Source organism: Pinus tabuliformis, chromosome 2_2 (genome assembly GCF_031772625.1).
Source record: "Pinus tabuliformis cultivar Carrire ecotype Pingquan chromosome 2_2, CPIR1, whole genome shotgun sequence".
Classification (NCBI taxonomy): Eukaryota; Viridiplantae; Streptophyta; class Pinopsida; order Pinales; family Pinaceae; genus Pinus; species Pinus tabuliformis.
In genome coordinates this window covers 1304527282-1304554019 of record NC_142300.1, presented here as the reverse complement: position 1 = coordinate 1304554019, position 26738 = coordinate 1304527282, and the positions used below count along the sequence as shown (strand labels likewise).

The 26738-nt window shown below is 36.0% G+C and overlaps 1 pseudogene; it reads right to left on the bottom strand.

The window, feature by feature from the left end:
• LOC149198281 (disease resistance-like protein CSA1) overlaps positions 1 to 22111 on the bottom strand; it is a 35428-nt pseudogene extending 13317 nt beyond the window's left edge.
• Between the last annotated feature and the right edge of the window lie 4627 nt (positions 22112 to 26738).

The window sequence follows — 26738 nt, the reverse complement described above, 5'->3', positions numbered from 1 at the left end:
TTCTTAATGCATGCGATGCGATGGAGTTTGCGTCGCAATCTCGTATTTTATAAATTTTATTCATAAGGAAATGACCTATCATTCTCCGCGCAATGCGATGTTTTTTAAGGAGTAAAAATACATGAGCCTTAATTGATTTTTTGAATTTTTTACTAAGGGTCCCCACTTACCTAGTGTTATTGCTAATACTAAATAAGGAGGGGGGTTGTTGGTGGCCACAACAGAGTGATATGGCACTACGGAATATGCTTTCAATGAATTGGCTATCCGAAAAGCACCTTCAGTCCTAATTAGTTGCAACCCCCTCACATAATTTATGAAACAACTACTTGCGAACTGTGCAAGATTTCTGAACACTAGTTGAGCTCTTCCGTAGTCATCTAAGTGAGTGGTGCTAATTCCACGCACCTAAATTTTTTTCTCAAATATGTTAGAATCAATAGCATGAAGCAACGGTTAATAATTCAAAACATAATGGATGCAATTTTGAGAAAAGTACTAATTTAAATGTCCTTGTAAAGCTTAAAAATACATACGACATATTTGTCGTACAGATGAGCCTTAAGGTCATGGATCGAGCACGAAAGGTGGAGCATCCATTCTGGAGGTTCAGTCTCCGCAATATGTCTTCCCAAGTCTCTCACGTGGTCGTGCATTCTAATATATTTTTCATCGTCTACTTCCACCACAGACCTACTCTCTAGGTTCCAAAGACAAAGCCATCCTCCCCACTCCATTCCATCCCAAATTATTATAGTGGTATCTTTGTTTTCTCCTAAAAAGAAGCACACAATGTCTAAGAAAATATGCTTCTCTATTTTATCAAGAATTCCATAGCTTATTTTCAGTGTACCCAGTATATCTTCGGGAAGAATTTTGGATATATCGTGCAATTGGGCTTTTCCATACTCCAAGTATTTTCCATGAAGAAGAGATCCAAGCACTTTAATGGATAATGGAAATCCAGCGCAAGCATCCACAAATGCACGAGCCACTTGTTCAAATTCTGTAGGAGGATATCGCTGGTTGAACGCATGCCAGCAGAATAGCACTTGGAATGATCTTGGCCGAGTCCTTTCAATTTGAAAATGGAAGACTCTGCATGATAAAAATGCAATGTTGCATATTAAATGAAATGAAACCCATTGGTCAGCTCTATGAAAGAGAGTCTGAACCAGGAGAGTCTGGCTCTACAGAACGCTCCACATTGCTCATGTACATTACATAATATATAGTAATCACATATTTAGGGAAGTTAGAACCATAACCTATAAAATAGAAACTAATTCCTATCCTGAGGTCTTGTGAACCAACTCACTATTCTAAGATATTCTCCATTATCTCTAACACTCCCCCTTAATGGAAAAGGGGTTCACAAATATGCCTAACATCTCCCTAAACATTTCAAACTTGATTTTTCCAAGAGGCTTAGTGAAAATGTCTGCAACATTATCACATGTATTACAATATACCAAATGGATTTCTTTTGATTGCACTTTCTCCCTGACAAAGTGGAACTATGTATCAATGTGTTTAGTGTTTTTATGAAACACTGGATTATTAGCAAGTTTGATTGAACTCTGATTGTCACACTTGATCGTTGTTGCCTCTTTCTGTTCTTTCCCAACATCTTGGAGAAGTCTCTGCAACCAAACTGCCTCACATGTTGCTGCACACATAGCTTGATACTCTGCCTCCGATGAGGACAATGAAACTATGTTCTATTTATTGTTGCTTCATGTAATCACCCCGGATCCAATGCTGAATGCATATCTTGTTATGGATCTGCGATTGTCTACATTTCCAGCCCAGTCTGAATCTGTAAATCCTGTCAATCTAACATCAGAGGAATCAGTATAAATAATACCATAATCTACAGTACCTTGTAGATACCTCAAAACACTTTTCACTGCATTCCAATGACTTTCAAGTGGCTTGGACATATATTGACTTAGCACACTGACTGCATAATCCAAATTTGGTCTAGTAGTGGTCAGGTCCTCACTCTGCAGTTTGATATTCTGTTGTAATGGTACTATTGTAGGCTTACATTGATCCATCCTAAATCTTTCTAATAGTCCTTTGACATAATTTCCCTGGGAAAAAAATGTTTTTCCTGAATCTCTCCAGATTTCAAGACCCAAACAGTATCTTAATTCACCAAGGTGTTTCATTTCGAATACCTGTAACATCTATTTCTTGATTTCTTTGATCAAATATGTAGCATCACCTATAATGATCAAATCGTCTACATACAAAGAAATCATCACTATGCGCCCTTGTTCATCTTGCATGGTGTAAAGATTAGGGTCATTTTTGCTTTTGTTGTAGCCAAATTGTAGAAAAAATGAATCAATCTTTTCATACCAAGACCTGGGTGCTTGCTTTAGTCCATAAAGTGCTTTCTTTAACCTACAGACTAAATGTTCTTTCCCTTTTTGGACAAACCCTTCAGGTTGCTCTAAATAAACCTCTTCTTTCAATTCTCTATTTAAAAATGCAGATTTTACATCTAGTTGGTGAATCATCCAATGTTTCTTAGTAGCTAAAGCAATCAACATTATGATGGTATTAAGTTTAGCTATAGGGGCAAAGGTTTCTTTATAGTCAATGCCTTCTTTTTGTGAATACCCCTTTGCTATCAATCTAGCTTTTAATTTATCGATAGTTCCATCTGCATTAATCTTTGCTTTATACAGCCATTTACAACCTATCGTTTGTTTCCCTCTAGGAAGTTCAACCAGTTCCCAAGTGTTGTTTCTGATTATAGATTCATATTCCTGTTCCATAGTTGTTATCCATTTGCTACATTCATTTGCTTCCTTATAACTAGAAGGTTCAACAATAGTCATCATACTAGTTTTAAAAGCATTTTCCCTATATCTTGCAGGCAATTGACCTTTCCTACCTGATCTCCTAAGTGGTGGGGTAACCTCAAACCTTTTTTGATCATCATTCTCTTTTTCTTCCCGCTGTTGCTGCTGATGTTGTATCTATTGTTGTTGTTGTTGTTGTATCTGTTGTTGTTGTTGTTGTTGTTCATCTTCTGTTGATCCTGATTGTTTCCTGTTTCTTCACTTTCTTCTTCCACCATGTAAGCAATATCCCATTCCTCATTTTTCTTATCAGATTCTTCATGATCCTGTTCATGGAATATGACATCTCTACTTACAAAAATTTTGTGAGTAGAGGGATTAAATAATCTATAGGCTTTATATTGTGAACAATACCCTATAAAGGTACATCTGATGGCTTTTGAATCTAGTTTTCTTTTGTCTTCTTTTGGAATATGGGCAAATGCTTTAGACCCAAATACTATTAAATTTTTTACTGCAGGCTTAAATCCATATAGTGCTTCATAAGGAGTTTTAAACTCAAGACTCTCTGTAGGACTCCTATTTTTTAAGTAAACTGAAGTATTTAATGCTTCAGCCCAAAAACCATTCAATAGATTCTTACCTTTTAACATGCTTCTAGCACATTCCACCAGTGTTCTGTTCTTTCTTTTTGTTACTCCATTCTGCTGAAGAGTATGGGGTACTATAAATTGTTGTAATATTCCATGATCCTTACAATACTTGATAAGCTCATCCTTCCTGTATTCTCTCCCTTGATAGGAGCGGAGAATTTTTATTTTCTTCCCTGTTTGCTTTTCAATCATATTCTTGAACTCCTTAAAGTATTCAAATGTGTGACTTTTCTTACTCAAGAAATATACCCAAGAAATCTTTGTGCAATCATCAATAAACAGTAAAAAATATAGTGCACCTCCTAATGACTTTGTTTGCATGGGTCCACAATGATCTGTGTGCACTAATTCAAGTATATCTCTTTGTTTCTTCTCTATTCGAACAGGAAATTCTTCTCTATGCATCTTTCCTAATGTACAGGCATCACAATCATTATGCACTTGTTTTAACATAGGAAGATATCTTACCATTTCCTTTTTCTGAAGTAACAACAAATCATTGTAGTTGATATGACCAAATCTTTGATGCTCTCCTGTAGTCAAACCCACTGTTGTTAAAGCTTAAATTGGTGTTGGTCTTACATCTGATTTGTACAGACCTCCTGTTCGAATTCCTGTAGCAATTTCCTTCATTCCATCTAGCAGATCTTTAATATAGCATTTATATTTAAAAAATTCAACTTTAAGATCTTGATCTGTAATCATGGATATAGAAATCAAGTTCTTTGTTATACCGGTCCCATACATAACATTATAAATTTGTCTTATATTATGATTAGGTAAAATGACAGAAATTTTCCCACATCCTTTGGTCTGATGACTTCTATCATCACCTAGGTAGATTTGTGCTCCGTCATTGATTTCTTTAAAATATTCAAACCATTTCTTGTTCCCTGTCATATGTGTTGATGCTCCTGAATCTACATACCAGATGTCTGTATCAACATTCTCATCATGATCTTCCATGAACAATCTGAAATTTCGCTCATGATTATCATTCGTGAGATGACCTGCATGTCTTTTCTGCTTTTGTTTTTCTTCATGATATTTCTTCTTCCTGCACTCTCTAGCTATATGACCCAGTTTTCTACAATAAAAACACTTAATTACAGAGTTGTCTCTATTCGAATTCATACCTTGGGTTAGATTTGGTCTTTTCTATGAGCTTCCTCCGTTTTGCTGTTGCGGATTTCCTTTTCCTTTGTAGAAGTTCCTTTTCACCATCAATGAAAGATTGACACTCTGGGGCTTGAGAGTCAATTTTCTTTCTTCTTCTTTCATCAGTATTATTGTCAGTTCTTCAAACTTTAAGATTTTCTCTCTCGCATTTATCCCAGTGATGAACATTTGGTAGTCATCGGTCACACCATTCATGGTAATTGTTACAAGATCTGTATCGTCAACTGTATGACCAATGTCTGCCAATTTTTTCTTTAGATCTTTGATCATTTCTATGAAGGGAGCAACTTTTTCATTCTCCTCCATCTTTAAGGATAAGATCTTGCTCTTCAGAAATAGAAGATGATTTGTATTCCTAATCTCATATAGATCCTTCAAAATTCCCCAAATTTCGCTTACTGATTTACATTCTCTGATATGTGGTATGATGCAGTCTTTCGCTGACATCTTCAATAGCGTCCTTGCTTTACCCTCACGCTTCTCCCAATCTGGGACTATTGCGGATCCAGTTGTTGGCCTCTGTTCATCCCCATTTGCAATCATCCAAGTCTACACTTCTAGTAGAGTCTGCATCTTGAATTTCCAATTTGCATCATTCGAGCCATCGAGCTTGTTATTCTCATTCAAGCATGCTTCAAACGTCTAATTATTCATCTTGGCGATTAAAACAAATTTGATAGGTAAAAAAAAAAATGTTGGATTTACCCCAGATTTGTGTCAAAGACAGAGATCGCTGATCTCCAATGTTTTTTTTTATGACCTCCTTCTAGTCTTCTTCTTGACATACCTCGGCCTCCAAGCAACCTTCTCTTTTTGTTGTGATGTTGTTTGTTGTTTCCCGACCTCGCAGCCTTCTCTCGGCTTCTCTCACCACGGTCGTCACACTTCTCCACCACGGAGTTGTGATAATCGTCGCAGATGTACATGTGATATTTGCGACGATCCACAAAATGAAAATACGTAGAAGTGTCATAGTGTAATCGTCAACGTTTTTCCTCAAAGACTTACAACAATTTCACGTTAAGCGCGACTGGCAAGTTCCTTACTCGACGAACAGGTTTTCTCAGCTCTGTCGCTCTGATACCATGATAAAAATGCAATGTTGTATATTAAATGAAACCCACTGGTCAGCTCTACAAAAGAGAGTCTAAACCAGGAGAGTCTGGCTTTGCGGAACACTCTACATTGTTCATGTACATTACACAATATATAGTAATCACAGATTTTGGAAAGTTAGAACCATAACCTAAAAAATAGAAACTAATTCCTATCGTGAGGTCTTGGGAACCAACTCACTATTCTAGGATATTCTCCATTATCTCTAACATTGCAATCCCTAAGCTTGTAAGTACATCCTTATTTCGAGATGTGACTAGAATTAAGCTACCTTGTTGAACCACATCTTTCACCGGTAAAAGTAATGCTTCCGCCTGCTGAAGATGGTCCACATCATCTAAAATTAGGAAAGCATGAGAAGATTTAAGATACCTATGGAGCTTCCCTATACCATCATCAGTGTTGTCTATTTGCACATTCACTTGAGCCAAGCCACTAAGAATCATACTTTACAAATATTTTAAAGAGTTTCTCACTACGTTTTCTCTAACATCCAATTGAAAGTAAGTTTGCTTGTAATTTGATCTCCAATGGTTAAACATCTCTTTTGCTAGGGTGGTTTTTCCAGCACCACCAAACCTGAAAATTCCTATTAACTATACTCTCTCTACTGCTATGAGGCTCCATCCTAGGGTCCTCTACAGAATTAAAATTATCAATTTTTAAGTGCAATAAAAGGACAATAATTTATTTTTTGGCAAGACATTTAAACGATGATAATTTACCATTTAAAATCTAATTCCTACAATTTAAATAGTGAACATTTCATTTCAATCACTTACATGAGTAATCTATGCATAGATAAATACCTATACCGATAGCCCGGTGGAGATGCCCTTGAGCTACTACTCCTGCTAGAACGCTCATCTTGACTATCGACTGGATTTACCTCCCAACCAACTAGGAAGTAATTCCTAGCCCAAGAAACCTCCACAAGTTCCCTAGCCCTCCGAGCCCAAGTCCAACTAGATGTAGTGTGTCCAAGATGAATAATACTCCCCTCCTCTCTCTCAAACAATTCCTCCAAAACCACAGCCAAACCAAAACCAAAAGCAAGAACAAGCATCCCCTTCCTCTCCTCATCCTTCCCCTTTTATGCCCCCTTCTCTTCTCCACCTCAACCACCTCTCATTAATGTCATAACTTCTCCCTCATCCTTACATTTGACTTCTCTTCTCCCAAGTAAACATGAGAGGACATTTGGGAATGTGATATGAATATAAAATTGAGCAATTAATTGGAAAGGACCATGTCTTCTCCCAATTAAATATTTTGGGGATGAGAGATGAATATATAAATTGGTAATTAAATGGAGAGGACCATGTCTTCTCCAAAGTAAATGTGAGAGGACATTTTGGGAATGTGATATGAATATAAAATTGGGTAATTAATTGGATAGGACCATGTCTTCTCCCAAGTAATTGTGAGAGGACATTTAGGGGATGAGAGATGAATATATAAATTGGTAATTAATTGGAGAGGACCATGTCTTCTCCCAAGTAAATTTGAGAGGACATTTTGGGAATGAGGTATGAATATATATATAATTTGGTAATGAATTGAAGAGGACTATGTCTTCTCAAAATTTAAAATTTTGGGGAGGTAAATAACAAAATTTATATCAGTACCAAATTTACAGTTTCACCAATGTAGGTATGTACCAATATTTATTGATAATTATAAGTCCATATTTTAAGGAAATTTAAACACAGTAAAATTTGTAGGATAAGATTAAATAGGGCATTACATACACTCCTCCTTCAGAAAACTTCATCCCGAAGTTAAAGTGTAAAAGTTACAAGAGTTCGGAGCAGTTTGGCAATAAGGCATAACAAATGGAGAGAGAGTTATAGCAGTAAAATTTGATAAGTCAGACAATGGCATTCCTTCCCATCAAGAGTCTCCAACTGATCTATATCCTCCTATCCCTCCTGACCTACTTCCGTTCCCACCCTATCTATCCTCTGCTGCTATATATGGTGGCATCGACTATACCAATCTAACCATTGATAAAATCAACATGGCGGAAGCATCGACTATATCGACCTAACTTCCCCAGTAAGCCACTCGCAATCGTCATCACACATCTAGGGGAGCATGTCCACCACTGCCCTCCCATGATTCCAAGTTTGGAGGTTACACGATGGGAAATACCTCCGCCCCTCCTCACAACTAGGGTCAACGCCCTAATATGGACCATACTACAGCGCTAGTTGGATACATGTCATTGAATAATCCAATCAGTTAGCCTTGTCACCTGTCATTCATATTTTACCCATGTCATAAGAGTGCATATCCAGTAGATACAAAATGTAATAGAACAATGTACATTATACCTTTCCTCATGAGATGTCTCGACCTTCCCCTAGTGGAAGAGTAGATCTTGGCTATCATATAGTTCTTTCTAATCTGCGGGTTAGCTCTTATTCATGCATTTATATAACAACAATATATATAGATAAGTGATCTTAAACATCATGTTATTAAGTCTAGTACTCACGTGTTAATCTTGTAGTTCATACTGGAAATAAATCATAATTTCACTAAGTCATTCATTAAATAAATCATATCCACTTGAGCCATACATGAAACAACAATAATTTTGATAAGTCATGCACTAAATAATTCATCACCAAGTAAGTCATACATTAGGTCATACATCAAACATTTCCATCATCACTATCAAATCCATCTAATGATTTATGTAAGTATTTTCACTTATCCAACTAAATGAATCAATATTACATAGTGTTCATAAATAAATAATGTGGAACTCCAAATAGAGTCTTAGCATAGGTAGCTTTCTAAGTCAATATGGACATCATAAATGGTCAAAAGTGAGGGGTAATTGTGACATATAGTCTTTGTGTCTTCCCAGGTAGCAGATATTGGGTTAGACTTGTCCCATTGTATCTTAACTTGGTCCACCAAGTGATGCCTGAGCTATCAAACCCTGTGGTATAATATGCATATAGGTTTGATCATTATGGTTCCCACGTTTGAGACCTATAATTCCCTCCAGTCCAGTTTGTTGGATTCATCAGAAACATAATGTTACAGGAGAGATACATAAAAACATCATGAGTTTTATGCAAGTGGGGTGGTAGTACAAGACAATAGGACACTGGTATAATTTTCTTTTTGATTCTAAAAGGTCCTATAAATCGATGTGGTAACTTCATACCTTTCTCAAACTGAATAGTGTTAGGAATAACTAAAAAAATAAAAACTTGGTCCCCCACTTTAAAACTTCGATCGGTACTATGTGCATCAACATAACCCTTTTTCCCATCTTGTTTCTGTTAAACTTTGTTGAATCTATCTTACCTATTCCTCCATTTTGAAACAATCCTATCATGACTATTACTATGTCTTCCATCCTTTCGTCGACTCAATGGTACCCTGCATGGCCTCCCATTTATAGCTTGATAAGGAGGCATCCTAATTGAATTGTGGTAATTGTTGTTATAGGAAAATTTTACCAATGGTACGTACCTTTCCCACCGAGTATAATTATCCATGACATACATTATAGGCATATATTTTATAACCCGATTTACTATTTTAGTCTTTCCATCTATTTATAGACAATATGCAGTGCTAAGGTTTAACTAAGTCCCTAACGCTAACTGCAAACTTGTCCAAGATGTATATGTAAAGTGAGAGTCCCTATCAAAATGATCTTCGTGGGTAACCCATGTAGCTAGATAACTTCACATATAAATACTCAAGTCAAAATGGAAGCAGTCTCTTAGACAAGGTAGTTAGCCACCTAGAGATACCAAATGCATGGAAAAAATGGATTATGTTAAGGTTGTTTCTCTAAGAAGAGAGCAACTCATCCTTGAAGAGTAATCCAAAAAAATATTTGCAAATAATGGTCATGACCACCTTTGCAATTGGAGTGAATTCAAAGAATATGCCAAGGTAATTAGAGTCTTGTAGACAAACAACGTAACTCCTCCAAATGGAAATAGTATAAAGATGTTAGGGAATTATCTCCCAGGATCAACCAAATTGGCCATAAATAGTAATCCCATAGAAACATGTGCCACAATTGTCCATAAAGTTGTTATAACCTCCTCAAAGAAGTGGGACGTCCTCAATCTATGTGCCAAAGTGGTTAAATGCACATGTATCAACACCTCCCCCAAGGAATATGATAAATAGTTCACCCTAAGAGATTGTGTAATGAGGCTAGGACACTCTCCAATATAGTAATAAAGGATCTTCCCAAACCAAGAGAAACTATATGATATAATGTGAAAATAACATACCAAGTGACCAAAACCATGGGTGTCAATGTAGAAGACCACCCAAGCAAGGTCTGAATGCCTCCAAATGCATGAGAAGATGCCAAATAAGGGGAGTGATTTCCTCTATAAAAAAAATAACTCACAACATGCCACATCATAGCCAAACTATAGGTATCCATTGGCATTCTTCTAACCAACCCCAACCACTTTTCCATGTCATCAAGACATCCACCAAAAGGGACATCAATTATGCAACAAAGGGTGGGTGTACTACTTCAAGGTTCACCAATCAAAATCATGAAACAATAATCCAAGTAAAACCCTATTAACACATGCCAAACCACTGATTCACTATGTCAAGGAGCAATAGTTAACCAACAATATTTAAGGAAACTCTTAGTTGATGGATATCCCTCATCATAAATGTGCTAACGGTAAATCAAATGTTTGAGCAATGTTATGCAAGGCCCTCAATCACATTTCAAACACCATATGTGCTAGATGCAAGCCTCCAAAATGACTTGTAGAAAAGTAGTCTAAATCTTAAACCACTAAGTCTAATTTCATGTAGAAAACTAGGGAATTATAGAAGTGATTAACTATAACTCCATGCACGAGAGGTGGTGTCAAAATCCATCATTACAAGACCTACCAGTTGACGTTTAACAATCTCCAAAATTAACTAACCCAAAATTTGCTTGGAAGAATGACATACTCCAATTCAAGGGAAGTGTATATTCACTCAACCCTTATAGATTCAAAATCCAAGTCTTTTAAATAGTATTATATGCCTTGAATGAAAGCAATTTTCTTGAGGTCCTATCAAATCCTGTTCTGATGGGGATTGGTTGAAGCCACTGTAAAATCCATTAAAGGCTTAAAGAATTTTTATTTTTTTTAAACCCGAAAAGAAAAAAGAAAAAAAAGAAAAAAAAAAAAGACATATAATATCTACAGTCCCGCAATGGATAATAGCTCCTTGATCACGACGTTCAAAGAAGCAACTAAATCTGGATGGTCTCTATAATCCAATGTCCAGGTGCTAAAATGGCTGGAGGATTTTATGGAGGGGTTGCAAAAGAGGGAAAATAGCGTTACTAAGGAAATGCATAAACTGTTAGAGCAGACTGAAGCTGTTGAACAAGATCTGTATAATAGATTCAATACATTCAATTCTTTCAAAGGGCTCTCAAATACTCATTTCATTGAAAATTGTGTATGTGAAGGTGATGAGATGATTGCCCAAAATTCAGATTCCAGCATCTAGCTTTCAGAAGTTTGTGTACCCACTCAAAGATATGAAGAGGATATAGTTCCAAGATACAAAGAAGCATTATTGAGTGGCTTGAATGGCTACAAGCAATACATTCAGAGAAGTTATAGAAATAGTTCTGAAGCGATTCCTCACAAAGTTGGGTGGAGCAATGGACAACTTCCTCATATTATTGGCACAGAAGAATTTATGCGGGATAATAGTTGTGGGCTAATAGAGGATATGATTTTTTGTATGGATCCTCTGGAATTAGATGCTGAGGTGGAGGGGGAAGGGATACGTTTGGCTTCAGAAATGGTTGGGACCAGAAGTCTTTTAGAGTCTGATTAGTCTGGAACAGAATCAGATAAAGACGACCAGGTTGGAATGGAGCCTGCAGTTTCAGCTGCTCTTGATTTCAAAGCTATGCGTGAGGTTGCACTCCGTAGTCCATACATACCTTATGATGATATTTTTTCCAATTCCAAGATCATTTCTATTTATGAAAACAACATTGGCATTGACGCTGCTGCTTCACAGGTTGTTACCCTCGATAGTATCAAGTATCAGAAGTTCCCAATTCCTAGTCCATCCTTGGTAATGAGGAACCTCAGTCACTCCTATACATGCAAGCATAACTAGCAAATCAATGGAAGCAACTACACACCAGGTTGTTTCGAGTAGTTTTAATAGAAAATTTCATCCAAATATGGTTGCAGGAGGCCTCTTTGATAGTGAAGCTGTGCTATCTACCTCTATAATAAATGAATACCTTCGTTTTCATTCACAACCTATGGATGGTTCTCACAATGTTAAAGGTGGTAGTTTCAATGAAAAAGCAAAACTAAAAATCTCAACACATCCTGAAGAAATAAACTCTTTTGTGGAAGGTCAACAAGATCCATGTCAATCTGGTTCAAATTACATGAGCAGCAAAGTCAATGTAACAAAAATTTCTCAAGCCTTTTGGATAATAAGGAAGTTTCAACTTCTTCTAGATTCAATAAATCTACTCCTATGTTGTCACTGCCTACTACTCAAATTTCTAAACAAAAAATTGATTCTGAGAAAATGAACTCTCGGAGTATTGGCAGCAAGACAGAAGAAGCCATAGCTAGTCAGGAACCCGGTAAGGATTTTTTTGGTTCAAGCAATTTCATCAGGAAATTTGAAGGGGCATTATTTTCAGGTGGACTCTTTGATGATGAAGATGAATTAGTTTCCTCTAGTCCATTGGAATCTACCCATGTCTGGTCACAACCATCTGTTCCAGAGAGATTATATGGTTCTAATTCAGATGAAAATAAAAATGAACTAAGTCCATCTAGCAGCATTAGCAGTACTCTGGATCGAACTACATCTAATTCATCAGATAAATTAATCACAACTGATACTCAAGTCTCTACAGAAAGTAGATCTCAATTTTTAGGGACAAAACAACTTGAAAAGATATTGGGTTTAAATAATGAGTTTGCCACTGGTGCACCTCAATTTCCAAAAGCAAATAATGGCAGGCAATCTCTGAAGGAAAGGCTATCACTATTGCAGAAATGTCTCTTTGACAGTGGAGAAAATGATGAAGATGATGATCCTAGTGATCCTTTTAGGGCACCATCTTCCATGGGGCAGAAACTAAGATTAAATGATAGGGCCCTTGACAGTGAAAGTAATATTCTGCAAGAGTCATCTAATGATGGAGTTGAGTTTAATATTCAAAATACAATGCTTACAGATTCTTCAGACCCACATAAGGTTGAGCAATTTCATAGTACAGGAGCATCTGGAAGAATTCAAGGCGCGTTAACCATTAGCGATTATCATTCAAATATAAGTGGAGTAAAAAAACAGGAGTTGAAGGAAGTAGATTTAATTCAGATGACAACAAAAGTTTGGAACACCTGTGAATTTGACTGTCAAAGATGAATTGGATCCAAAAAAAAGGGTCCTTTTAGCTCACCTGTAATGCCATTCAGTAAAGAAGATCTGCTTAATCAATTTCTAACTGCAGTGCCCAGAAAAGATCACTTGGATTATGATTCAGATTCCTGGTCAAGCTCTAGTAGTGAGAAAACTATCAAAAGTTCTATTCTAGATGTAAAATCCAACACAATCAATAGTAGTTCTCGTGAAAAAGTAGTTTTAGAGGCCAAAGGCATCTCAGATCGAGCAAGAGACTCTACTTTTGTGCTACGGGAGGAAGGGTCTATACATTCAACTCAAGATGGCTTACTTTTGGAACCTACTTATGGTGGCACAGAGTACTTTTCAACGAAACAAGAATATTCTAGGAAAGATGACTCCTCTCTTCCTGTTAGCCTAATGGAATTTGAACCTCTTCCAGTTGATCAGCATGTGGATGTAAGAAGGTTTGTGATACGAACTGAAGAAGCCTTTGCTATTCTTGTCACTGATGTTTCTAATTGATTTTGTGGTTCTCTCATTTTAGTTTTAAATCCTGGTTTAATATCCTTTTAAAGAGAATTTAGGTGATGTTTATTTGCAATTCATGATGTTTTCTGAGTTATGATTGTTATGAAACCAGCTCAAGAAAAGATAGATCAACGCCTTAGAATTTAGCCTCTTCGAGGGGGCAACCTCCTTTACATTACATAAATGAACAATTCTTCGATGATACAAATGAAAAGACCTCCTTTCTATATATAGGAGTCTAAGGGGTCATAACATAATCAGAGCCGACATAACAATAATAATGTAAGGGCACAATAATAACAATAGTGGGCTTCTATGTGGCACAATAATAACAATATGGGCACTACATGGGTACATCAATATAATAAGTGGGTTGTACTAATAACAATAAGGGGTTACACTAGTAGTATAGGGGCCTAACATGCCCCTCTCCTTCAAAAAGCGTTGTCCTCAATGCTTGAGTAGTTCTTGATGCTTCAGTATAAAATTCTTGTCCTCCCATGTGGAATCTTCAGCGGGTAAGTTCTTCCATTTGATGAGATACTTTGAAATTGATCGATTTCGTAGCTGTCAGGTTCTTGTTTCTATGACTGCTCCAAGTTCCAATATGATTTTTCCTTCTTCTTCAATTTCTGGCAATATTGTTTGAATTGGGATGTTTTGCAACTTTTGAATAAGTGGCCATGTTTCTTTGTCCTTCTTCCATTCATCCCTTGCTTCATTTATCCAATCTGGTTGGATAATAGAAATAGCACAAAACAATGCTTCCACATCCTCATCCTTGAAGAGTCTTCCCATTCGGTAAGGTCGCCATTTTTTAAGTGCATGTAGTATTGCCAACATTTCCTTCTCATAAATAGCTTGCTTTAGATGTAGCAGTAAAAATACCCAGTCGCCTACATCAAAACATTTTTCACTATGATGTTGATCTACCTGTTGTTTCATTTGATTTTGCACCGAAGTGGCATTATCATTTAAAAGTTGGAGAACTTGTTGTTGATGCTCGATGTGATCTTTCACTGCTTGAACCTTTTTCTTCTTGATATGTCCTTCTATCTTTGGAGTTTGAGGAGTGGTAATTTCTTCCAATCCTTTACAAGATATGGTCGGATTCATTTCTTGACACTCAATGTGATCTTTCACTTCTTGAACATTTTTCTTTTTGATATGTCCTTCTATCTTAATAGTTTGAGGAGTGGTAATTCCGACCAGTGAATTACAAGATATGGTTGGATTCATTTCTTCTTTCTTGATGTGATATTTCACTTCTTGCACCTTTTTCTTCTTGATATGTCCTTCTATATTGAGAGTTTGAGGAGTGGTCATTCTTGCCAATAGTTTACAAGATATGTTTTGATTCATTTCTTCTTTCTTTGGGGTCGGGTCCTGGCATATATCCTCTTCTTTTGATGTTTCTTGATCCTTTTCTTCCTCCTCTTCATACTCTATGTAAAATAATTTCTTCTCATCACACTTATGACCTTTAGTGCATTTTCTGTCACAATTGTAACAAAGCCATTTTTCGCTTTTTTCTTCCAATTGTTGTGGTGTAACCCTTGTAGGTTGTGGAAGGCTAGGAGAAACAACACGTCCATCTTTAAAGTTGTGAGGGGTAGACTTCCTTGTTGCCATAATTTTACTTTCAAATATGTCACAAAGCCCTTTTACTCTTTCCAATTGTTGTGGTGTTGCTCTAAAGAAGGCGTTGCTCTTTGTATCCTCATAATATGCTATCATTTCCTCCATGAGAATTGACCACGTAACAAGTTGTTTATGAGAACAAAGCCCTTTATACCATAAAAATTGATCCAGTTCTAAATATGAAGATGCAATACATACCTTTTGTAACAGTGGTACACCATGTAGATCAAAATATTGCTCCATCTGAAGTATCCAATTTACCAGATCCTTGCCATCAAACTTCCTCATCTTGCTTTTTCTTGATTTTAGTACCTCGATCTTGAAATGACTGTAACTCTGTACGTGTGGATATTTAAGTTCTGAATTTGCTACCTATAGTAGCCCTATGTGTCCTCTTTCTAATGCCACCAATCTGATCCAAATTGGATTCTCCAAAAAAGAGTTATGCACAATCTCCCAATATGACCTGATTATAGACCTTTCCAGAAGAGCGAACTTGTATGAAGTGCCACGTGTCAATCTTTAGACCTTTGGCTCTGAAAAATATATACAAGAAACTACAGTCCGTCCTCTTTCTGTACCTTCTTACGAAATTTCAATCCAATGCTCAGAGAGAAAGTTATGACTATTTTCCCCAATTCACTTATTTTGAATGTAATTCAGGAGTCTGCAAAAAGACCAACTTCCTCAGATCATATCTCCACAAATATCGTGTGAAAATCTCTGAAATTCGGACCCAAGGTTCAGCGAGATTTCTTCTCGAATGGGTTTGTTTTTGCGACTTCTGAAACGTCACAGAAAAAAAGTTATAGCGAAAATGCCACGATGATCGGTTTGGAGTAGCGAAACCCTAGAATCCAAAGCTTTGATACCAAATGTTATGAAACCAGCTCAAGAAAAGATAGAAAATATAGATCAACGCCTTAGAATTCAGCCTCTTCGAGGGGGCAACCTCCTTTACATTACATAAATGAACAATTCTTCGATGATGCAAATGAAAAGACCTCCTTTCTATGTATAGGAGTCTAAGGGGTCATAACATAATCAGAGCTGACATAACAATAATAATGTAAGGGCACAATAATAACAATAGTGGGCTTCTATGTGGCACAATAGTAACAATATGGGCACTATATGGGTACATCAATATAATAAGTGGGTTGTACTAATAACAATAAGGGGTTACACTAGTAGTATAGGGACCTAACAATGATTCATGCTATTTGGCTTCCAATAACTCTTTTAGCTGGCATACATCTGGTATGGAAATAATGTTTCAGTTGTCCTCAAATCAAGACTAGATATGTTTTTCCATATGCCTATATTTTCTTGTCGAGTTGAGGATCTCTTCATCTATTAATAATTCTGCAATAGCAGAAATTGAATTGACTGATGAATCATGATACTTTGTTTCATCTGCTGACAATTTTAGATGATTGTGAAAGGGCATTATCAATTTTAGATAGAAGCCGAACTGTCTCACGACGTTCTAAACCCAACTCACATTCCACTTTCATCGTTGAACAACTAGCCCTTGGGACCTTCTTCAACCCCAGGATGCGATGATTTGACATCAAGGTGCCAAACGACTCCATAAATAAGTGCTCTTGGGAGTCATCATGTTCAGACGCTAGAATATTAATACAAAGCCACTCGCCATTTAGTCTGTCCAAGAGTTGAGTCAAACATGTTCTGATATTGATGTTCAAGGAAGAAAACAATGCAGTAACAGAATAATGCATTCAAGTAATGAACAAATAAATTAACTTACAGAATAATACATTCTCTTGCTTTGAATCATTGACAAATAATAACTCTTTGCAAGAAAACAAGTGGGGAGACAATATGGCCAGGTCTCACCAACAATGGTTAAATCCCAACAAAATTGCCTCAATGTATTAGGAAAATCAAATCACTAACATACAGATCAATAGAAGAATGTAAATTGTTAGGGCACGTTACTTCAAATCAAACATCAGGACACGTACACAATGATTGTAGCAGCGGTACCAACAGTTACTCTAATTTACCCGAATGACCCATCTCCCCCAAATTTCAACCTAGCACCAACAATAAATAATCTGAATCATAGCAACTAACATTTACCTTATACTAAGAGTCCTGGAAATGCAAGTTGTGATGCTCTGATAATGAAACATATGAAACACCACTACTATTGATTGCTAGTTCACCATAACAGTCAGCAATATACCAGGATTGCAGCTATGATGCCTAGGTGGGTCATGCAAGGCACTAATGCTGACATTTTAATTCAACATAATATAATCCAATCAGATGGCTAATCAAACCTCTAACAGAATCCAATAACAAAGGGTAGGGGTTACTTCCTGACCACCATATTAAGATAAGTAATATATGAACAATGATGTGTACGCTCACTGATATGATCAACACTTACTAAAATTTAGGTCTAACAATGGAGCAAGTGGGAACCCCTGGGAATCCATAGGACTTGTAGCAATGCATGCTGCATACTGAAGTATAAAAGAAGAATGGTTAAACAACCAACCTCTGCATGGCTATGGCCTACCTTTCATGTGGAGGTGAAGTAATGTATTGTTATCACCAATCCACTCCTTTTGGGGGGTAGCAATATAGAGACAGTTCTGGGTCATAGCAACACTATGAGAAAGTCATAAAGGGTGAATGTGGGTACCCAATAATGACAGAGTTGTGTTTGAGCCATCTCAAAATCAATTGTAAAACCCCAAAAGCTTAAATCTTCAAGGACCGTTAATTTCTACTATTCAAAATAGAAGAACACCAACAAATCCTCCACAAGGGATTGACCCCTCAAGACTGATTCTTTATTGGAAAATGGTTGATCAGAAATTTATTGGGTTGAAGGAGATGAGGGGGAAAGGAAGGTAAGTACACACCTGATATCAACACCACCCTTGAAGACCTATCTGGTTACATTGTCATGGACCCAACTCTTTGCAGCTACTTTGGACATGCTTAGGGTGTGCAACATCTCGTTTGGAACACCCACCATGACATGTATCCTGCTACCAGTGAGAGTCTGCACTACTTTGGGGTCTGCATAAAATATCTTCACTTTACTGATATTGTTGGCCTTCAGCATATTCACAACAATCGGCGGAGACAGTCTATGTGAGGACAAGGTCCCCCAGTTCACTCCCTGGTCGCCACCTTCTACTACTATGACTATTGTTGGCAGCATAAAATGCAAAGATACCCATAAACAAACTAAGCATTTGGACACCAAGACTATACATGATCCCATATCTAGGCTACTGTACAAAATTGTGTTTGGATGAATGGAATGGAACTAAAAGGAATCACATGTAGAAAATGAAAGAGAGAAGCTTTACAATCCATCATGGGACATGGTGAAAAATTTCTGCCATGATTCGACTCAGGGAACTGCATAATGCATCTGCCCAGGCTAGGCCACTAAGCAGGCTTGAGTCTCTAAACACTGATTTATAGCACTGAGAAATTAGTGGCTCTCCAAAGAAGACTTTCCACCTTCCCCTTCCAATCAGCAGAGTATTCTGGTTTCATTGTCCACTCGTTGTGTGTGGAAGGGAACAATATGTGAACGTTCTTATCTCTTCCGCATAAAATACTATGGGAGTTCTGACAAGCCTTTGGGAAGGTTCTTAAGGGATGATTTATTTGACCAGAGTTATTGGTGTCGTTCCTGTGATGCACCAACAGAAGATCATGTGCATTGCTATACTCGTAAGCCAGGTAGCCTCACAATATCTATCAAATGTCTCATTGAGACCATTTTACCAAGTGAAAGGGAGGGAAAAATATGGATGTGGCATCTATGTCTAAAATGTGCAAGCAAATGTAAAGCTCCACAGCCAACTCGAAGAGTAGTGATGTCAGATGTTGCATGGGGTTTATCCTTCAGAAAATTTCTGGAGCTTAGTTTCTCCAACCATGTTGCAGCAAGTAGAGTGGCCAGCTGTGGCCATTTCTTACATAGAGACTGCCTTCGCTTTTATGGGTTTGGAAAAAAATGGTAGCATGCTTCCGCTATGCTTCTATACATGTCCATTCTATGCATTTTCCACCTCCAAAATTAGAATTTAATGATCCAAACCAACAAGATTGGCTCAGAAATGAGGCAACGGTGGTTGGGAGAAAAAAAAAAAAGAATAAATAAAATGACAGAGAACTAAAATCTAGGCTTCTGCCTGCAAACACCATTTTTTCTTCCTTGATGTCAATTATCCCTTGAAAACCAAAAACCTTTGTGGTTTTCTAAGGGAGAATCTCTGGATTTGCAGGCTTGCAGGCTTTTGAAGCCAGAAAGTAGTAACAACCAAAAGGAAAACTATGGCAATGGAATAGGAGGAGGAGACAAATCCAAAGGAAAAAAAATGAAAAAGGCGGCCTTGGGCTTGAATAAAACAATCGAAAAGACACATGAGGAAAAGGCGTTGACACATTGTGAGTAAAGGAGGATTAGGACCAATATAGTATGGTAGCTACAGTTTAATAAAGCTAAGATGTCGATAGGGGTTGAGTTGATTGGTAAAGCAGGGTGTTGTTATTTGCTCCACCACAGTTCAAATCACCCCAATAGCATGTTTCCCCTTGTGAGCCAGTGCACCTGTGTAAACAGACCTGTTATTGTGGTTGGGGTAAGGTGCAGGTCCTAAGAACTTGGAAAAATAGATACCCCTACTCACAGCTGCTTAGATGAAGGAGGGCCACTATTAGGCCTCAGATTTGAAACTTGCTCTGATACCATGTGTGAGGCTCCATCCTAGGGTCCTCTACAAAACTAAAATTCTCAATTTCGAAATGCAATAAAAGGGCAATAATTTATTTTCTGACAAGACATTTAAACAATGATAATTTATCATTTAAAATCTAATTCCTACAATTTAAATAGTGAACATTTCATTTCAATCACTTACATGAGTAATCTATGCATAGATAAATACCTGTACCGATAGCCCGATGGAGATGCCCTTAAGCTGCTGCTCCTACTGGAACGCTCCTCTTGACTACCGACTGGATTTACCTCCCATCCAACTAGGAAGTAATTCCTAGCCCAAGAAACCTCCACAGGTTCCCTAGCCCTCCGAGCCCAAGTCCAACCAGGTGTAGTGTGTCCAAGATGAATAATACTCCCCTCCTCTCTCTCAAACAATTTTTCCAAAACCACAGCCAAACCAAAACCAAAAGTAAGACCAAGCATCCCCTTCCTCCCCTCATCCTTTGCCTTTTATGCCCCTTTCTCTTCTCCACCTCAACCACTTCTCATTAATGTCATAACTTCTCCCTCATCCTTACTTTTGACTTCTCTTCTCCCAAGTAAACATGAGAGGACATTTGGGAATGTGATATGAATATAAAATTGGGTAATTAATTGGAGAGGACCATGTCTTCTCCCAAGCAAATATTTTCGGGATGAGAGATGAATATATAAATTGGTAATTAATTGGAAAGGACCATGTCTTCTCCAAGTAAATGTGAGAGGAAATTTTGGGAATGTGATATGAATATAAAATTGGGTAATTAATTGGAGAGGACCATGTCTTCTCCCAAGTAAATCTGAGAGGACATTTTGGGAATGAGGTATGAATATATATATATATATATATATATATATTTTGGTAATGAATTGGAGAGGACCATGTCTTCTCAAAATAATTTGGGGAGGTAAATAACAAAATTTATATCAGTACCAAATTTACAATTTCACCAATGTAGGTATGTACCAATATTTATTGATAATTATAAGTCCATATTTTAAGGAAATTTAAACACTTCGTAAAATTTGCAAGATAAGATTAAATAGGGCATTACGGCTGCTTTACTGGTCGAGTAACATCGCCCCTTCAAATTCTGCAACTTTTTCATCCAACCCAGTTGGATATCTAGACACATGTAATGGCCTTTTAACTTTTTTCAATACTCCTTCCACCACCTGTTGAAGGAGCTATTGCCCATCGCTGAAATCAAATTACGAGTCAAAAATGCCTATAATATGAAGTGTATATCAATCCAACAAGTTAAAAGGTAGAGAGTAGGAGGGAGAGTTGGAGTACTGACCCATTATACGTCTCCATATCGAAACATTTTATTTCTGCAGCATTAGTGAGAGCCTTCCTCCATTTTTGGATGGTGCTAGGGTCGTATTGTGGTTCATAATTGAACGTTCTCTTGCTTTCGAGTGTTTGCAGGGCTCGACCATAGACTCCTTTTTTTGCCCTGCGTTCCCCATCGAAGATCTGCAGGCTTGACAACATCATAGAAGACCGGAATAATAGTTAATCCTGATTCGAACATGAGCAAGAGCTCATCAAGACACCAATTTGACTCTGCATATCTGGGAGAGAAAATAGCGATATGCACCAAAGCTGTTCGAATGGCACTTCGGATTTGCGAAGTTATATACTCTCCTCCTTGCAATTCATCTTTGTTGAGAAATACTCGCAATCCATGTTTGATAAGGCGGTCATAGAGATGTTTGATAAGGAAGTCAGGACCCCTGTGGTTAATGAAGATATCAAATACATAGTTGTCGGTGCTGGTGTTTGCATATGAGATGGATGCCATGGAAGACAAAGTAGCAATAACATCGATGTAACCTCAAGAGTCTCCTCCTCGTCTGACTTATCTCTCAAACAGCAAAGGCTACCTGTTGATATCTCTTTCTCAATATTCGCAATTGAGATTTATGTTCAGCAGACTAAATTTGTTAATATAGAACGAAATTTGTTAATGGTCACGTAACAGTGGGCGTCTGATATCCATTTTTGCCTTTACATAATTTGTGTGAATGCAGCGCATATCTAAAATAAAATAACCTTAAATTATTGCAAGTTGTCACAGTGCCATATACTTAGTCAAATAATTATTATTAAAATGATATACTTTGTAAAATAATTATTTTAAAATGATTCTTCTTAGGCATTATTAGGCAACTCTTCTTTATCTAAATATTAAATTCAAAATATTAATTTAAGTTGTCGCTCAGTGATATACTTTGTCAAATAATTATTATTAAAATGGTATATTTTGTCAAATTATTATTATTAAAATTATTTTTGTTCGGAGTGATATATATTTTATGGGACAGATTGCTTTTTCATCTGCTTGATGTATTTGGTTTTTTTCTAAAAAGCTTTAAAATAAATACTCCCAATTTCTCAACAAACCCCTAGCTAAATAGGTTAAATTGATTGTTTTTCAAACTGCCTTCCTCAAATCATTATTATTAAAATAATTCTTCGAAGAAGTGCGATATACTTCTTCAAATAATTATTATTAAAATAATATACTTTGTCAAAACATTATTATTAAAATGATTCTACTTTAGAGATATTCGGCCACTCTTCTTTATCAAAATATTAATTTAAATTGTCACTGAGTGTGATATACTTTGTGAAATAATTATTATTAAAATGATTCTTCTCCCGAGTTATTAGGCAACTCTTCTCTATTAAAATATTCAAACTTTCGGGCGAGTTTATCCCAATTCAAATTCAAATTATATTAATTCCATAATGAAGGGTTTGAAATAAAGTATTTAAATTTTAATCAACATGATTTTCTTAATTATAATATTTATTATTGATTAATTTAAATTAATTTATAATTTTCTATATAAGTGTATATATTAATTCTATCTCTAAAGTATAAATTAGAGATTTAATTTTTATGAAGTCTTAATTTAGTTTTAATTAAGAAAAAGTGAAAGTCAATTGTAAAAGATTAAAAAATTAAAAAAATTAAAAAAAAAAAAAATCATTAAACATAATTTAATTTAATATAATTTTAATAATAACATTTTACAATTAAATACCTTCATGGGATCGTAATTGAAGATAGTGGACGTTGAGTCCATGCACATGACATATAAGAAGTATGTGTCCATAACCATGACATATAAGAGGTATGTGTGGCAGGGTACACCACAGTCGGTCCATGTGAACCGAGCTAGCCTGCTCGTGTGCACTTAAACGGAGGTCCATCGGAAATCGATAGTCTACAGAATTAAATGAGAATTGTTATGATACTTTGGCAATGAGAATTCAGAGCGCAAGACTCAGAGAGATGGCATGATGATACGTTTTGGAGGGGGGATAAGGCAACTTGTTGCTCCTTAGATGATGTCGAAGGTGGTTTCTAGCTGCATGAGGGAGTCGACAGTCCTCTGTTCCTGTATATGTTTCGGCTTTCTCTATGGCACCTTCTTAATTAGGAGAGCTTCTGTAACCTAATTCACTAGCGACCCTCCTTTGGTATCTTGATTGATTTGTGGTCTATTGTTGGGTACATTCAAAGGGGATTTGGGGAAATTCTTACCCCAATTGCCTCTCATTGTTCTGGGCCTATGGTGTTGGGTGGCTCGTCAGTTCAAGGGTGTAGCAGTGCACTATCTTTGGTGGGATAGCACACTCGAGCACCTCAACTCAATAAGGTGTTCCTTACTAGGGTCGAACTGGGGCAAGGCAACCAGTACAAAGCAAGAAGAGGGTTTGGAGACGAAGGTCATCGGGCTTGGGGGGGAGCTTTTATTTCTGACGTGGATGTGTTGCGGTGTTGCTGGTGCTGTAGTGGTATTGGTGTTGCGGTGTTGGTGGTGTGGTGGTGGTGTTGGTGTTGTGGTGTTGCTAGTGCTGGACGTGTTGCGGTGGTGTAGTGGTGTTGTGGTGATGTTGCAGTGGTGTTGGGGTGTTGCTATTGTTGGACGTGTTTCGGTGCGGTGGTGTTGCAATGTTGTTGGTGTTGCGGTGTTGTTGGTGTTGCAGTGGTGAAAGCGACCAAGGAGCTCGAGAGGTTTTGTGTTTTAGCGTGCGCATGGCACCACGATGTAGCTCTGTCTTATGTGGAGGTGGAAGGGGGTCGGTCGTAGAGCCCAAACCTCAATGTTGATACCAGAAGTGGGAAGAGATGGGGCAGAGCTTAAAGGCAACTAGGAGCTTGCAGGGACCTTGTCGTGAATGCTAGCCACTGCCGAGGAAGAGGAACAATCCCTCTTGCGCCACCAAAGGTCAATCACACCAATCTATGAAAATGAAGTTGGAAGCCTGTGAGAAAATTCATCAAGAGGAGCATGAGGCAGTGATGGCAGCCTTGGCTTAAATCCAATATTTCCAGTGTCAACTTTAGGAGTGAGTGGTGGTGGTCTGACGGAGACATATGCACATTCTCGACAAGCTAGAGCAGTTGGAGGCTTGGTTGGCTCATTTGGAGCAACACAACAGCTACTCGTTTCTCCCCCCTCCTCCACCTAGGATGGGTCTAAACAACCTAGCTTCTATCAACTCTAATGGTTGAGTATGTGTTTTTGTGTTCTATTCGTTTTGTTAGTCTTCTGGCATATTTTTCCCTTACGATTATGGTGGGTTAGCTTATGTCTTTTTTGAACTATTTATTTTGCACTGATGGCAATGGTCATCAAACTCAGTCAAAGTGAAACTGACATACCTTTTAACAATAACCTTATAAATATTTCCTTCTACCACTAATAAAATGTTCCTACTTAAAAAAACATTTTATAATTAAATAATTGTTTTGAAACCTGAATTTACCTAACTTCATTTGAAAAAACTAAAAAAAATACAAATAAAAGTTATATTTAAAAAAATGCTAAACAAATTAATGAATTATATATAATATTTGTTATTTATTAATTTGAATTTGTATTTATAATTTTTTAAATAAAAAAAAAAAAAATTAATTTTTATATAAATATATATTAATTCAAGTATAAATTAATTATTAATTAATATTTATGAAATTTAATTCCATTTTTATTCAAAATAGTGAAATTTAATTGTGAAATATAAAGACTTTAAAAAAAACATTCGAATTTAATATGTTCTACCTAATAACATTCTATAATGCAAACTTCACTTGAAAATAAAATAAAATAAATTATATTTTAAAAAATTGCCAAATGAGTTAGAAGTTATATACCTTTACTGCATATGGAATTATTGTCATAGACTGTTTATAGATTTATTAGTTCACACAAAGATCTTATGTGTTTTTTCTTAATTTAATATTATGTATTTATTTATTATTATTATATGTATTTTTTTAATTTAATATTATGTATTTATTTATTATTATTATTTTTAAATGTTAAGATTTATTTAACTTTTAAGAATTGAATTGCATTGAACCCTCACAAGTGTATTAAATTTTATATCTTTAAATGAATATTGGAGGAAGTTAAGTTGAAGCCAGGCAATGGAAGCCAAAACGAACCGACGGGAGAGCTGATGCGGGACCGCCATTATTGAGTTAACCGCGAAAGGAAGAAACGTGGAACCTGATTGACGGGCTGTAGTTTCTGTGCACTAAATGTAAAAACATTATGGACTTGGTAGAAAAGTGTCAGTGCTGTAGTTGGCGTACAATAGTGGGTTGAGTTGAGTTTAATGGTTTATTTTACAATTTAGTATGTATGAGGTATAAGTTTGTTTGAAATTTTTGTTGCTGTGAAGTTAAAATAAAAAAAATTAAATCTTTAAAAATAAAAATAAAATTAAATAAAAAATTTAAAAAATTTAAAATAAAAATAAAATTAAATAATTATATAAAATATTTAAATAATATCAAATTACTGGTAAGAACATCAGAAATTAGAAATTTACAACAATAAAAAATATTGCAAGTGTTAATAGTCCCTCACACCCTTCTGTTCAAGAAATCGGGAATGCATTCTACAATGTGCAGCGAAATTCATTTTATTTTTTATTTATTTATGAAATATATAAATTTAATATAAAATATTAAAAGTAATTGTCTCAAAAGCTCCAAAGAGATCCAAATAAAATTGTTAACCACATATGCATATTATCCAACATTTTTTAATTTCAATATCTTAATGTTATCCACTTTCAAAAAGTAATATAACCATTAATTAAAAAAACAATTAAAATGCTCCTACAGGTACTTGAAAACTGCAATTTCAGCTCATTAATTGATTAGCTTTAGAGTGAAATTATACTATTCAGTATAAAAGTAGCAAAATCAATTGAGAATATAGGGTGTCTTCCTCAAATAAATAAAAAACTTAACTCATTTACCCAATTGAATTAATGAAAAACTATAATAATGGATGAATAGAGAGATAATCTAACCCAATGAAATTGTTAGCTGTTTCATTTTAAAATATATTTTTAGTTATTTATTCATTAATTTTAGTTATAAATTGAATAATTTTAATTTATATAATTTCAAAAATAAAAAATAGCTAAATTTAATTAATTGTCAAATAAATATCTATAATAATGATAGAATCACTCTTAACTTGCTAATTTATTTAAAAATAATAATTAATTAATCTATATTCATTCTAATCTCACATTCATTAAGTTTATAAGAAAAATATTTCAATTTCAAAATTGGAATCTTCAAATTGGCT